Here is a 15,141-nt window from a genome sequence, read left to right as displayed (position 1 = left end):
CCCCTTTGCAGTGGCAAAGATGTTACAGGCCCACAGCAAAATCATTTAGGCTCCTAAAATATGCAGAAGTTTTATTGTTTTACCAATAGATACAGTATTAAATTGACTCTTAATTAGGGCCTTATGGGCTCCCATACCACTTGGGCCCCCCTGCAGCCGCAGGGTCTGCTTCCTCTGTGGTACTCCCGTGCCCCTTTAGTGTTTCAAAGGGCAGCACTACAGAAAGCGATGCGGTGCGCAGGCGACCAGGCGAGCACCGACTGTCGATTGAAACGCAGCGTGTGTCTATCACATACATTAAAATCGGAGTCTCCGACACTGTCGTCTGCAGTTTCTTGCAGCAACGTGACCCGACGCTGGTCCTTGATTACCCAGGCAGCCATTATCCTTTTCCCTGGGTCCATTGTAAATTGATCTGGTTATTAGTTGCCCAGTAGGCAGTAGTCTTTAAAAGGGTTGTTTACCTTTGAATTAACTTTTAGTATTATTGTAAAGAGTGATATTCTGAGACAATTTGCAGTTGTTTTTTTTCATCCAAATGAGCCTAGCAACCATTCATTGACTTGGATGAGAGACTGGTATATGAACAGGAGAGCCTGAATAGAAAGATAAGGTTCAAAAAGGATGATAGCAATAGATTGTTAGCCATTTTAGATGGGTCAGTGACCCCCAATTTGAAAGCTGGAAAAAGTCAGAAGAAGAAGGCAAATAATTAAAAAACTATAAAAAATAAATAATGAAGGGCCAACTGAAAGAAAAGTTACTTAGAATTATCCATTCTATAACATACTATAAGCTAACTAAAAGTGAACCACCCTTTTAAAAATAAATCCATTAGTTTATTTAGTTTTCAAAAGTTTTGTAAAAGTCTCTCTAAGGAGCGAAAGTTAGAGGCAGGCTATTTAGTCAATAACTTTCTGGCTCCGACAAAGAGAGCATTGGGTGATTACCCTTGCTGTCAGTGGTAACTATAGAGGAAGCTGACCCCGCAGACGCAGGGGACCCAGGGAAAAGGGGGCTTGGACTGTGGGTCTGCTTCCTCTATAGCTAATAAAAAAAACCTCCCCCAGCCTTCATTTTACCTGCTTTGAGGAAGGGGGTGTAAGTGGGGTGGAGGCGGGACACGGGTGAGGTGGATGGGAACGTGAGCGAGGAGATGGGGATCAGAGTGTGCCAGGCCCCTCTGAAAGATTTTTTTGCAAGGAGGCCCAGAGCACTCTAGTTAAACCCACTGCTTGTAGTGAATATTCCACCCAGACAGGGACCACAAGTGGGTGAGCTCAGCGAGCAGGGAAAGTGCCCCATGGGACCCTAGTGCTTGGAAAATCACCAAGACAGGTTACACTACCCCCCTGAGATACACACACTCTGCTGGGAGTTGCCGACAGCCACAAAGGTATCTGGAGGCACTGACAGAAAGCACACTAAAAATCACAGTATAATCTTACCCACTGCTAAAGGACACTTTAAGGTGGGCTACATAAAGTAAAATCTCCTCTATATTTGCCATATCATAAAGGCCTGACCTATGGATAAAAGGATAAAGGGTCATTTACAAAGTGCAGGGTAATGGTGCAAAATGCAAACAAAAAGGTGCAAACCACAAGGCTGTGGACTTTGCACTCTGAAATTTAAAGTGCCCTATGAAAAAAAAGTGTTTGTGGGAGGCACATAGGCATCCCTCCTCACATCCCCTAACGTGTGTCATTCCAGAAGCCAGAACTTAGGCAGGCCCCAGTGACGCAGGACAAAATGAAGCTCTGTTCTTACACCTGCCCTTATGGTTGTCCTAAGAGGCTCACCTAGTGCTCATTATCAATGACCCCTATAAACTCTTGATGATTGCTTCTCCTGCAATATTGCTCCACCCAAATGCTGAACCCAGAGGGTTCTCGGCTATTATGTTGTTGTTCCTTACGACTGTATCACTGTAGTGACCCATAGGTTAAGCAGGGCCAGAACTAGGGTAGGTAGTAGAGCACTTGTCTAGGCGCAACGATGGGGGGGGGTGCTGGGCAGGTACCAGTTAAATGGTCTTCTTGCTGGGTGTTCTCACCTCCGTCACTCTCCCCTGCCCTCTCCCTCCCTACTGTTGAGCACACACCCCTCAAAGGGTCACTATTGATCCATTTCTTCATAAAGCTGAGCTGCCATGTGCTCAGTGTCAGTCTACTTCCTGGTTTCTCTCCAGTCCGGAGTGCGGGGACTGTAGACAAGATGTAGGGCCAAAGGAATTGAGAGGCCCGTGGAGGGCTTGGGGTCCAGGCCCCAAGCCTTGTGAGCTCAACCAGTGTCGGACTGGCCCACAGGGATACCAGGAAAACTCCCCGGTGGGCCCCAGGTGTCAGTGGACCCTAATGCTGCTAAATATTTCGCCTATTTCATGGTCATTCCCTATTTCATGAGAACAATGAGACTTAATTAGATGGAATAATAGATTTATAGTATGTTAAAAAAAGAGACTAGGAGAATAGAGTTGAGTGAAGAGAGGAAGAAAATAGTTTACTGAGAGTGGGCCCCTAGTCTGAAGTTTTTTGGTGGGCCCCTGGTGTCCCAGTCTGACACTGCGCTCGCTCAACCATGGAGTTTAGAGCTCAGAGGCAGCAGAGAGAATGTGACAGGAGCCCATGGATGGGATTTTCAGTTTAAGGGGTATTTGTTGTGCTTGAACTGCATATAGTGCTGGGAGCTGTGCCTTGAAAAAATAAACAAGGTTTGCTGTTTTCTCACTGCAGATAGAGCTGGAGCGCTGCTCTGAAGATTTAAGCAAACTTCATGTGCATTGGATTGGAATGTGGAGACACTGTGGATGTCTGTACCACTCTGTGTGAGTCCCGGTGAGTCTGACTAAGGAGATATTGAAACTCCAGCGTGTGTCCCCTGTACTTTTCTTCTCTCTAGTTAATATAAAGTTCTATTTGTAATTGCCCTAACAACCACACATCAGTTTGGAAATAAAATTGGAGATGAATAGTTAGTTGGGCTTGTTACATACAACAGGACCCTTGGAGGATATTGTCTCATTTATCTAGTGATTGATTCAGTAAGACTTACTTTATGCAAGTAGATGTTACTTAAGCCTTGTGAAAAAAACTACTTTCTGTCTGTTTTTAATTACCTACATTTACCATGCTAGAGTCAGTGACAAAGATGGGTATTTCTAACCCCAAAAAAGCGCAAGAAAGAGAGTCGTGGAAGCGCCAAAAAGATCAAGAGATGAGCGTGTGACCTGCCAACCTGCAGCGGAGGAGCCGGTTCCTATACAAGACCAATGGAACACCCTCAGAAACATCGACAGAGAACTGAACATCTTTGAGGACTACGGGAAGAGAGCTCTTCTAGCCCTAGAAGAGAAATTCCTAACATCGGGGATTCTCACAAAGCAGACCACCATTGAGGAAAGTCATTGGTGGAAGTCACCACCATTTAATCAAAGTGCACAGACACTTTTCACTGGATTTCTCCACCTTGTGCCTTGCTGTAAAATACATGGCAAGAACATCTCCGTAAGGCAACTGAGACCTGGCATCCTGAAACCAGTGGGGGCGACTAGTTTGTATCTGGCCATTAAGATCATAGAAGACAATCCACCCAATGCAGAAGAGTTTGCGGATCTGTTTGGTGATTCTTTACCGAATGGAGTGTCGCCTGTACCAACCGACCATAGACTTTTTTCTAGAGCACTTCACCTTAATGAGTGTATCCATGGAGATGTTTTTTTTTTTTGAGAACATCACTAGAGCAGCCAATGCTCTTACAGCTGCCAGGGGCATTGCAGCACTGACCATAAAGAAGTATGAATTTCATACTTATTTTACCATCTTTAATGGCTCAGTGCTGCCTTAAAGCTGCTGAACCATCCTTGGATACAACTCACTAGTGGAGTTGCCCAGCGACCATCCAAGTCACATCATGCAGAAATGCCTCAGAAAAACTTTACTCCTGGCATCAGCCAACAAGGACTTTTTACACCAACTTATGCCAGGAGTCTTCCTGAGGTATTTCCAAAGTTTACTTCTCCCCCACCATCCAGAGAGGAAGAACAGGAGCCAACATAGACAACATTTCAAAAAGGAAGGTGTGAGTATCCCCAACAATAATGAACCAATCAATTAAAAATTGAAAAATGTATTCAGACATAAGAGCAAGACCTAACGTTTCGTGCCTGCTGGGCACTTACTCATAGGTAGGGCGGACTCCCTGTGCGGGAAAGGGCAGGCGGGTGGGCTCCCTGTGTGGGTAAAGGACAGAGGGCCCCTTTTTAGAGAGAGAATAGGCGCACAGTGTGTTTTACTCCTCTGGGATTGTCTCCCCCATGAGGGCCAAGCTGTTTACTACAGGTGACAGATGGGTGCTGCTGTGTATTAGTGCCCCCCCCCCCGTGTTCTGGGTCATTATAATTAATATATCTTCATAATTATTTATATGATAAGAGGATCTCTTGAAGTGGAAGAAAGATGCCTGATGTTGGGCTGCCCTTTATGTTGCGGAGATTCCCTGGTGAGAAGAAGTGCAGCCGACAAGCAGGCAGCAAGGAGGGCGGGGAGAAGCACCAGAAGCAGGGTGGGGTGCAGCCCACAAGCAGGCAGCAGGGAGGAAAACAAAACCCGTTATACCCTCTCTCATTGCATAAAGCCATAGGATTGGACCATAGGATTTCATGGGACCGAGAAACTAATCACAACCTGTTCCTACAACTGAACCTTAAAGCTGTGGGCCTAAAATCAGCCCCATAGTGACTCGTCAGGGTGTGTAGATAATTGAAATAGATGTTTCTAAATCCTGAGGTGTGTGGTCCTCCTGCTACAACTCCCATTACCCCCTGTTACTATGTGGCCCTCCTGCTACAACTCCCATATCCTACCCGTTAAACTATAACTCCCTTATCCTCCTGACTGTGCCACATGCCCAGCACGTCTAATACCAGAACTGTTGGCGCTGGTGTGGACCCTGCGCTAATGAGATATTTTGTTACAAATATCTTGTTTTATATTCCATGTAAATCATTTCCCCTTTTCCTGTTCCTGGTGGTATTCTCATCCCTGCCCCCACTCTCCCCGCTGTCCTCATTACATTCTATTGCGCTGGTTTCCCAGGGACGAGACAAAAGCCCCAGTTATTGGGCAGTGGGTGCCCGCGGTATTTCTATTCATTGCACAAATACAATTAGTCAAAACAGAATCTTCTCCAGTTCTGTGTGCCCAGAGGTGCGGGGAGTTGGGCAGAAAACCACACACAATGAGCTTCATGTGCTGCGTAACAACTGATGCCTTGTGTTTATTATAAAGGAGAAAGAACAACCCTGTCGGCCAATCAGAATGCAACTCCTGTGTGGGTAAAGGGGCGAGTGGGTCTGTGTGGATAAAACACATTTGCTATAGTAAGTACATATCTAACATGTGACTTATGGTACATATACTGTAATCACTAATGCAGCCATTGAGGAAGCTTAAACTGCCTTTTCCATTCAGTACCATGGACAGCACTCTGTGGCTGCAGCTCCTATTGACTGACACACTGGTTGGTGGCACCAAGCTGTCACAGCAAAAGAGCCAGTTCTATACTAATACAGATAAGATTTGTATGTAATTATTCCTATTAGATATCCTTGTACCACTGATATAGGCTGGCTCTGTGGTCGGGCACGTATACATATAGGTTTACATGTGCATATGGGGGCCCCAAAATGAAGACACCCCATTTGAGCTATCAGTTCTGCCATTCCTGCAAAATTAACACATTTACAGAAAGTACACATTCCCCCGAATACAAATTGGGTATGCTTATCTTTCTACTACAAAGCACCAAGCCATAAACCTTTCCTAAATTTTTTCGGATTTCCAAAAATCACCTCAATGCTTTTACCTTAAAGTATCTTATCTCTCAAATAGTACTAGTTACCAAGATAAAAAAAACTAAATACTAGGGCTGAGAAGGCATTTGCCCTGGACCCTCCGCCAACATTATGGACCTCCCCCTCGACTCCCTCTGTTGCAAAAAGGTGAGCGCGCAAGGGGGCAGCAAACTTCCTCAGGCAGTGGAGGGGCCACAATCTCCCTGATCAGCAAGACAAAGAATTTGGGTCTGAAAGGGCAATATAGAGCTATGGGTTCGAAACTCAGTAATAAAGTGCCAAAACTGATAACCAGGACATGTCAGTGGCCCTGGTTCCCCCAGTTGTGACAATTCCTGCCAAATAAATGGATATCTGGTTGCTGTCTATCTGCTGTATAGTATAATAAAAAAACTTCTAAACCCTTATCTATGAATTACTTCTATGGCCCACTACTAGAAATTGTCATATTGGGCAATGCCGGACTAAGTCTGAGCTTGTTCTGTACTGACCAAAGTCATAATACTTACCATGAAAGTGTCCCAGGGAAATGTCTTGTTTTCCTCTGTCTTTTGATCTCAATTCTATCCCTTCTGCTTTATCCTTCTCTTTTCATCTGCTTCTTACTGGCATATTCCTGATACAGACAACAATGTATGAAAATTATTATGTAAAAAAAATATCAGGATTTTTTGGGACAACTTAAGCTTTTCAAATCTACTATAATTTATGTGCAATCCCACTAAATACATAAAATGTAATCAAACCCTGCTTGAGAAATCAACATACTTTAGTTTCCAAGGCAAAGACTTCCGCTAACAGTAGGTTCACCCCACAAAATAGTTTTCTAAATGTCCTACTTACTTGGGTCCTGCCAGTGGTTCTCCCTGCAAAGTGGCTTCTTCAATAGATGTTCCTCCTCTGATGCACATCTGCCCCTGTGACTTATCTCCTTTCATATTCTTCTAAACTCCACCCTCTTAGAACCTCCTATGTGTTTCACTGCTCCCTCTATTGACCAAACACTATATATACAGCTAAAGTCTAATCTAACCCATCTCTACACTGCCATCTAGGGGCAGAAAATGGTAATTACAGTAGAATAGCTTTAACCGATTTGGCTGCTTTGATATGAAAAAAAAAATCATGTTTCACATAATACAATCACATATCTCAGAAAAATAATTTATTATATGAACAAGTACACAGCAGATATAGAAATTGTGAGGTCTCCTGAACGCGACAATACCAAATAAATAATGTTTTATGGATATTTGTCACTTGTATAGATCTCCAAACTACAAGCAGTACACTTTCCAAAGCATCATTGCACAAAACTTAATACTTCAGTTTCAAGGCCAACCTTCCACTAACAGTAGGTTTACCCTAGAAAACTACACACTATTTGAAAAAGCAGATTCTGAGGAATCAGAATCCCAAAAATGGGTAAATATATTAATTATACCAAGTTGCAATTCTATCCTAAAGTCATACATTTTTATAGAAATTGTTAATTTTTTTGAAAAACCTCATAGCTTCCAGTCTACAGCATCATATCTACCCACATATCTTTAGTTACCAAGGTAAAACACTCTAAATATAAATGCCAGGAGTCCATTGAACAGTTTGATTCCAAATGTGTATAGGTTTACCTAAGTATGTGGCATATGAGGGCACCAAAATGAAGATACCCCATAAGAGCTATCAGTTCTGTAATTCCAGATACTGCAAAATCAACACATTTACATCATTTTATGAAGGACAAAGCAATAAATAGGTATATTCAGCCCAGAAAACAATATATTTTTGTTAAAGGAGGAGCAAAGGCAAAATTTATGCACTACCTCCCTCTAAAGTACTTACATAGATGACCTTAATCGCTATATTTTCAGCTCACCTATGCAAATACAAAAGCATAAAATAATGCTTGAAGTTCTGCTCTGCTTCGGTACATGAGACGCCATCTTGCTAAAGGATTAGACGTTCCTTCTCCTCTCCATACGTATTGCGCATGCATGAAAAAAACTTCCCCTGACTCCCAGGAGCACGTCACATATGACGTTACATTAGTGCCGCACCGTAACCTGCATTAAAAAATATTTTTGTCCCCTCGCTGTGCACCGCAAGCGATTCATGCTGCCAGGTAGCTGTTCCCTTCATGAATAAAAAGGAACGATTGTGCGTCTCTATAGATACGAGACGCTTGCAAGCTGATTGGCTGGGGGCGTGTGTACAGGGATCAATGGTGACACGTGCATAGCTGGATCTGCATGCGTGACATCTTACAAGGGAGGAAAGCTGTGCCTCTGAAGCATGCGCAACAGGATAGAATTTGGCCCAAAACGACTCAAGGCTGCCTCGGGCAGCAGGGAGAAGCTGTCTGGAAAATCAGTGACGTCATTGGAGTCCTACGCTAAATTCTAATCAGAGCGCAGTTCCTGCTACTAGACACCAGGGAGACAGTATTACCTCCGTTCTGTAAGTAATTAGTCAACCAGACTTGTGATAGAACTTTATTTAAGATTTAGCTTTGCTTCTCCTTTAAGTGCACATTTCCTCAATTCCAAATTGGGTATGCTTGTCTTTCTTCTCCAAAGCACCAAGCCACAAACCTTTCCTTAATATGGCGATTCTGGTGACATTTCCTAAATTCACTTCAAACCTTTCACCTTGCAGCATCTTATCTCCGACATACTATCAGGTACCAAGATAAAACACCCCAACGCCTGGGGTCCACTGAATAGTTATATGTCCAATATGTATAGCTTTACCTAAACATGTGTATATAGCGGAACTAGCTGGAGGCTACCAGCTACAGTGCTGCACGATCTGCTGGGGGGCCTTGAGGGGGCACGGACTCTGGTCCAATCACACCTCCTGCTCCCCAGTAGTTCTGCCATTGATAGGGGCCCAAAAGAAAGACACCTCCACATTGTCTGTCATTTCAGGTACTGCAAAATCAACCCCAGACTAATAGCAGAATGGAACAGAGGCAATTGCATGTAAAATACCCCCCAAACTAAAAGCAGAATGGAACAGAGGAAATTGCATGTACACATACCCCCTGACTAATAGCAGAATGGAACAGAGACAATTCCATGCAAAAAAACCCCCAGACTAATGTATTATTCTTAATACAATGGCTTCTTGCAGAAGGGGTATCATTATAAAAAATGAATATACGGTTACTTATGGATTTTTTGTCATACTCAAATGTATAGGAAAGGAATGGGTTAAAGCAGGCTGTTTCTTTTGTCAGGGTCAAGTCAAACATTCATCACCTTGGCACAGATCTATGACCCCTCGGGTCCTGAAGTTTTCTGGATAACAGATCTTCTGTAATTCGGATCTTCATACCCTAAATCTACTAGAAATTAATTTCAACATTAAATAAATCCAATAGGCTGGTTTTGCTTCCAATAAGGATTAAGTATATCTTATTTGGGATCAAGTACAATTTACAGTTTTATTATTACAGAGAAAAGGAAATAATTTTTTTAAAATTTTGTCTATTTGGATAAAATAGAGTGTATGAGACACAGCCTTTCTGTATTTCGGAACTATCTGGATAACGGATCCCTGATTCATGGGGGGGGGAGGTTCATCAGTTGGCAACCAAAAATAAACTCTCATTTTTAAAAACCAAGAATGTATTTATTAAAAGATCAGAATATAAAAAGTGCAAACAAATATAAAAGCGGAAAGAATCCAAATTAGGACAGGAAAAGCTTATTTTGAAAAGATCTGCGAGGTTGGCAAGTATCTGGTTAGTGTACAGCCAGTTTTACTGTATTCAGTAAAATTATAGAACAGATCCTGGGTCTGAATATTTTTACAAGGCACTGTATTCTTCAGGTTCCTTTGTGCCATACCATATTGTAGGATATTATCTTTGCCCCCAATATTTCTTAGTTTTATTCAGTTGGCTGTATCATTACACTAACAAGTAGGGATGGGCGAATTTTTTCACCTTGTTTCGCCGTAAAAATGACGCCCATAGACTTCTATGGCGTTGTGCGTCAAAATAAAAAGACGCGCGTCCAAAAAAATTTCGCTGCGCGACAACATTTTTTTGACGCCCATAGACTTTAATGGGTGTCGGCGGCGAATTTTTGGCGAAACGAAACGGGTCAAATTCACCCATCCCTACTAACAAGCACATGTCTCTTTATCACTGGTGGATATACCAAAAAAAATAAATAAATAACTGTGAAAACATCCTTAAAAGGGTGGTTCAACTTCAAATGAACTTTTAGTATGTTATAGAATGGCCAGTTCTAAGCAGCTTTTCAATTGGTCTTCATTATTTATTTATTGTTTTTGAATGACTTGCCTTCTTCTTTCTGACTCTTTCCATCGAAAGACAAATGCTCTGGAAGGTTACAAATCGATTGCTACTTTTTATGCCTCATGTTTCTATTCAGGTCTCCTATTCCAGTCGCTTACTAACGTCAGTGCATTGTTGCTAGGGTAATTTGACCCCTAGCAACCAGATGCTGAATAAAAAGCTAAACAACTCCAAAAAAAAGTACAAACAATAAAAAAATGAAAAGCATCTCAGAATATCAGTCTCATATCCTACTGACAGATCATTTAAAGGTGAACAGACCCTTTAAGGAGAGCCAGAAAGCCAAAGATATTAAAAAACGATAACTTCCACAATTCCCTGATACATCAGGAAGCGGATACCAGTGGATACCCCGACATTTTATTTTGGACAGGAGGGCGTCACACACACTAAGCAGCAAAACCCCACTCACTGAAACCCTTTATTTGGACCTTATTTGGACCCACGCGCAGATTCGGGAAAGGACTGCCCTTGCGGAACTCGGAGGCAGTCGCTTTATTATGCTGCCACGATCCTCCCCAATTCGGAGGCGCCACGTGACGTTGCGGTCCGGCTATACTGCACGATAGAGTAGATTCCCTTCTCCTACTGCTTTGCCGCTCTAGTCTGTGGTCGTCCTCGTTCGCTGGTGTCGCGGAGTGTTCTGCCAAAGTGACACTGAGGGTGACGCGCCGCATTCCCACGAGTCCCCGGCATCTCCTTCCGTGGCTGCTGCTCTGGCCGCGGATCCGTGTGGGGGACTTTTATGCACGAAAGGCGCCTGCAGATCCTATTCCAGGAGGACAACAAGGACGGAGACCTCTTCATCAATGACTTGGCGTGGGACTTGCTTCGGGGTGCATCGCACTGAGCTGGAGCTGAGGGTGAGCAGTTTGTTGGGGGCCGGGATATACCAAGTGCTCATAGGGGTGCATAAGGGAGCAGCATTAACTAGCATGCTTGTATAAATATATTATACATCACTGGTTGCTATTGGTTAGGCCACTCCATAAGGTCATGGCTTGATAGTCGTAAAGGGAAACCACCCAAAAACTTTCAGTAGTGATTATATTTAACTTTAGAATTATTACAAACGTGAAGTGTTTTGGAAAGCTGCTTAGAAGTCTTTTGCCTTTCATTTATGCAAAAAAAGCAGTTTTTGGACAGAAATTCTGATTTACTAAAACCACTTGTTTTCCTTTATTGTGTATTTCCCTCCCTGTTCTGTAGGACCTGCTGTCCTGTCTGTCTGTCCCCTCTGACCCACCATGGTATCTGTTACTTGCAGCTGTCTAAAACTAGGCTCATCCATGACCTGCAGGTGCAAATCCTATTTCTAGCCAGCGTTGTGTGTATATATACAGGTATGGGATCCATTATCCAGAATGCTCGGGACCTGGGGATTTCCAGATAAGAGATCTCTCCGTAATTTGGATCTTCATACCTTAAGTCTACCAGAAAATAATTTAAACATGGAATAAATCCAATAGGCTGGTTTTGCTTCCAATAAGGATTAATTATATTTTAGTTTAGCTACTGTTTTATTATTACAGAGAAAAAGGAAATCAGTTTTAAAAATGTGGATTATTTGGATAAAATGGGAGGTGGGCTTTCCATAATTTGGAGCTTTTTGTATAACAGGTTTCCGGATAACAGATCCCATACCTGTATGTGTATATATCAGCTGCCAATACACAAGGCATGTTATCAAGTCCAAAAAGAGAGCAGCGTCGCTGTTTTACTTGTGAGTGATATTGGGAGCTTGAAGTTAGGAATTGCCTTATGTTCTTTGTGGCCAATAAACTTTTGCATTTATATAATAAATGACAAAGCCTATTTCTGTTCAACTTAAAGTAGTGGCTACTAATTTCCCTGTGTGACATAGGCCTTGTCGTTTTCAGAGCCTACTCACTGCTCAGCAGGGCTGGGCTGGCATTTAAAATAAAATGGGCCCTGGTATTTCAGGTACACAGAGGCCCAAACAGCCCCCACCAGCCCAATAAATAGTGAATGTCTATAGCATTTTACAGCAGCCTCTCTAGCATTTGCCAGAACTCGCAGATTACTAGTCTGGGCCTGCTGCTCAGGATGGCCTGGTATGGTGTGTGTGATTAGGGTTGCCACCAGGCCAGTATTTTACCAGCCTGACCAGTAAAAATGATGTTTGACCCCAATGTTATTAATAGGGAAAAAAATTAAATATACTGGAAGGCCAGTATTTTTTTCCAAAAAAGGTGGCAACCCTATGTGTGACCTATTAATAGTAGTAGCAGGCTGAGCTGCAAAATGAAGCTTTTCTGTTGGTTTTATTAAATGGGCTAAAAGAGGAACCCTTGGTATCGCATTATAAGCCTGCATGTGTGCTGAAGCCAGATCTCTTGTTGCATAATCTGCATTAACCGAATAGCTTTGCCCCACACAGTGATATGTAGACAAGCAGCACCCTTATTTGACGCTGCAAGAAAAAATATTGTATAAAATTGACCGGCTAATGCACGTTAATGTATTGACATTTGTACGTTGAAAGCTTGGTAGTTAAAACACGCGGGAAGCACCTGACTGGATAAATTCTAAGTTTGCCGATAAACCACAATGATTTTTAGTAGTAGACAGGTATGTATTGCCGCAATTAGTCTGGGGTGAAAAGTAAGGCGCAGTGCGTACCCAGGTCTGCTCGTGCACAATGACAATAGCAAAGCTGTCATTGCCTTTAAGAGCTGGCCATTCATTCTGTGAGGTCTCCAAAAGTACAGAAGAGGCCGGTATCTATTACCCTTGAATGAAAAATTTCTATTCCAAAAACATGGTCTAAGCATTCAAAGGGAAATTGGCTTACTGTTATGGAATGTCAAAAAAATTGTCCCAATACTTTGCATATTTGCAATGTTGATGCAAGGGATATTACCAGAACTTGGCTATATATATCATGTATTAATCAACCATATCAAACCTCAGATTCAACTAAAAACTTTATTAAGTATAGCATGAAGGAATAATAAAATGCCTTTGTGTGTGAATATGTCTGATGTTGCCTCTGCAAAAGTTATTCTCCATAGGCACCAAACAACAACAGCAGTGGCCACAAACACTATTATATGATGATGGGATCCATTATCCGGAAACCAGTATCTTATGGGTTTATTTAATGTTAATCTATCTAATTTCTATCTAGACTGAGATTAGAGATCTAAATGTACGTAATCTATATCTATCTCGAAAACATCCAGGGCCCCAAGCTATCTCTGATAACAAGGTCTCCCATTTACCTGCTACAGCTAAATTGCCAAAAGAACTCTCTATCTATACTATCTACCCAAATAAAAGTTAAATACGGCCAAAAGCTCTTGCCAACATATCCATCCTCCTCGTGTCTCTAATGTTGCTTTACGGTATTTGAATTTCTATTAATTAGTAGCCTAACTCGCATCAAAAGTTTATACAATAATTAGGGTGGCACTCATTTATAAAGAAATTTAAAGGGACAAAATTCATTTTATAGCAATATAGCGATATAACTATTAGAAACAAAAAGGTGTGCATTCACCTATAAAAGCAAAAAGAGCATGAGGGAAGGCCTTATACTGCGACAAAGTTAGCGGCTCCCGTGCAATATAGGGGGAAGATTTAGTGTACGGAATAGTAGCAATAGGATAGGCTATACAGTAGTCTCACACTAGTAGGTGGGAGCCCAATGGCACGACACTGTACCGGTCTCTGAGGCAGGGTGGCCGAAGGCCACCGCCCTGCCAACCTCTTCAGCGCCCCCGTCCCCTCTCCGCTCCGTCCCCTTCCGCTCCAGTATGACAGGCCGACCCTCCTCCCGTTCCTCCCTCTCCCCCCTCCACGCTCACCGCTGCGTCTCGTTTGCCCTGCCCTCTCCCTCCAAACTTACCTCTCCCTTACCTCCCCTCAGCCTTCCCTCCCCTCGTTCGCCTTCCCTCGCCTGTCTTCCCTTCCCTACCTGCTCGCCTTACCTGTGCACTCTCCCTTCCACTTGACCTCTCCGCTTCCAGCTCAGCTCTCCGCTTCCCTTGAAGACCTCTCCCTTCCCAGCTCTTACTGCTCTTTTTTCCGTTGTCCCGCACGCTCTGCCCCTTCCCTCACCTCGTCGCCGTGTCCCTGTACCTCGTCCCTTCCCTCACGTCTCTCTGTCCGCTCGCCTTCTCCGCTTCCCTTACCTCCTCTTACCGTTGCCGGTCGTGCGCTTCCCTGTCACCTCTCCGCTTCCCTCGCCGTTCTCTCTTCCTTCAGCCTCCTCAGCTTTGATCCCTTACCTCTCCGCTTACCTCGACCTCTCCCGTGTCCCTTGACCTCCTGCCCTGAAGTCCCTCACCTCGTCCCTTCCCTAAGACCTCGTCGCCTGCCTACTCTCTGATCCCTTACCTCTCCGCGTTCCGCTGTACCTCTCCCTTCCCTCAGGCCTTCTCCGCTTCCCTTACCTCTCCCTTAGACATCCCTGCACCCTTCCCTCAGCGCTCTCCCTTCCCTCCTCCTGTCCCTGCACCTCTTCCTGTCTGTGGCACGTTTCTCCCATAACCGCTCCGTTATTTGGCCACCGTAGCCCGTAAAAAAGGTTGCTTGAGTGCCAATGGTATTTATAGGGAAAAAGCCATAAGAAGAACATAGGAAGAATTGGTATTTTTGTTCCGAGAAGAAAGGTGGAGCAACTGCTACCTACGGCGCCTTCTGCTTGCAACTTCTCAGCAGGTGAATGGTTGGCCTAGTGGGATGGGGTGTGGCCTAATACCCAAGTAGCCAGGTGTTATTGCAGTAACACGATAATTTACCGGGGAAGATGACAAGTAACCAGAGTTTGTTGGACAACGTTAGACGTTTGATTGGCTGGGCACACAAATTCAAAAGTTGGATTTCCGACTGGAGGAAAAAGACTTTTGCTTTAAGGCGGAAGGCCTATTTCTACTGTTCCAGCCAGCTGCGGATTATGGAAACGGAAACAAAATTTGAGAAGGGTTTGGCGTGT

This window comes from Xenopus laevis, chromosome 3L, assembly GCF_017654675.1.
Source record: "Xenopus laevis strain J_2021 chromosome 3L, Xenopus_laevis_v10.1, whole genome shotgun sequence".
NCBI classification, from domain to species: domain Eukaryota; kingdom Metazoa; phylum Chordata; class Amphibia; order Anura; family Pipidae; genus Xenopus; species Xenopus laevis.
The sequence above is the reverse complement of the archived record's forward strand: the minus strand, read 5'-3'. Positions refer to the sequence as shown.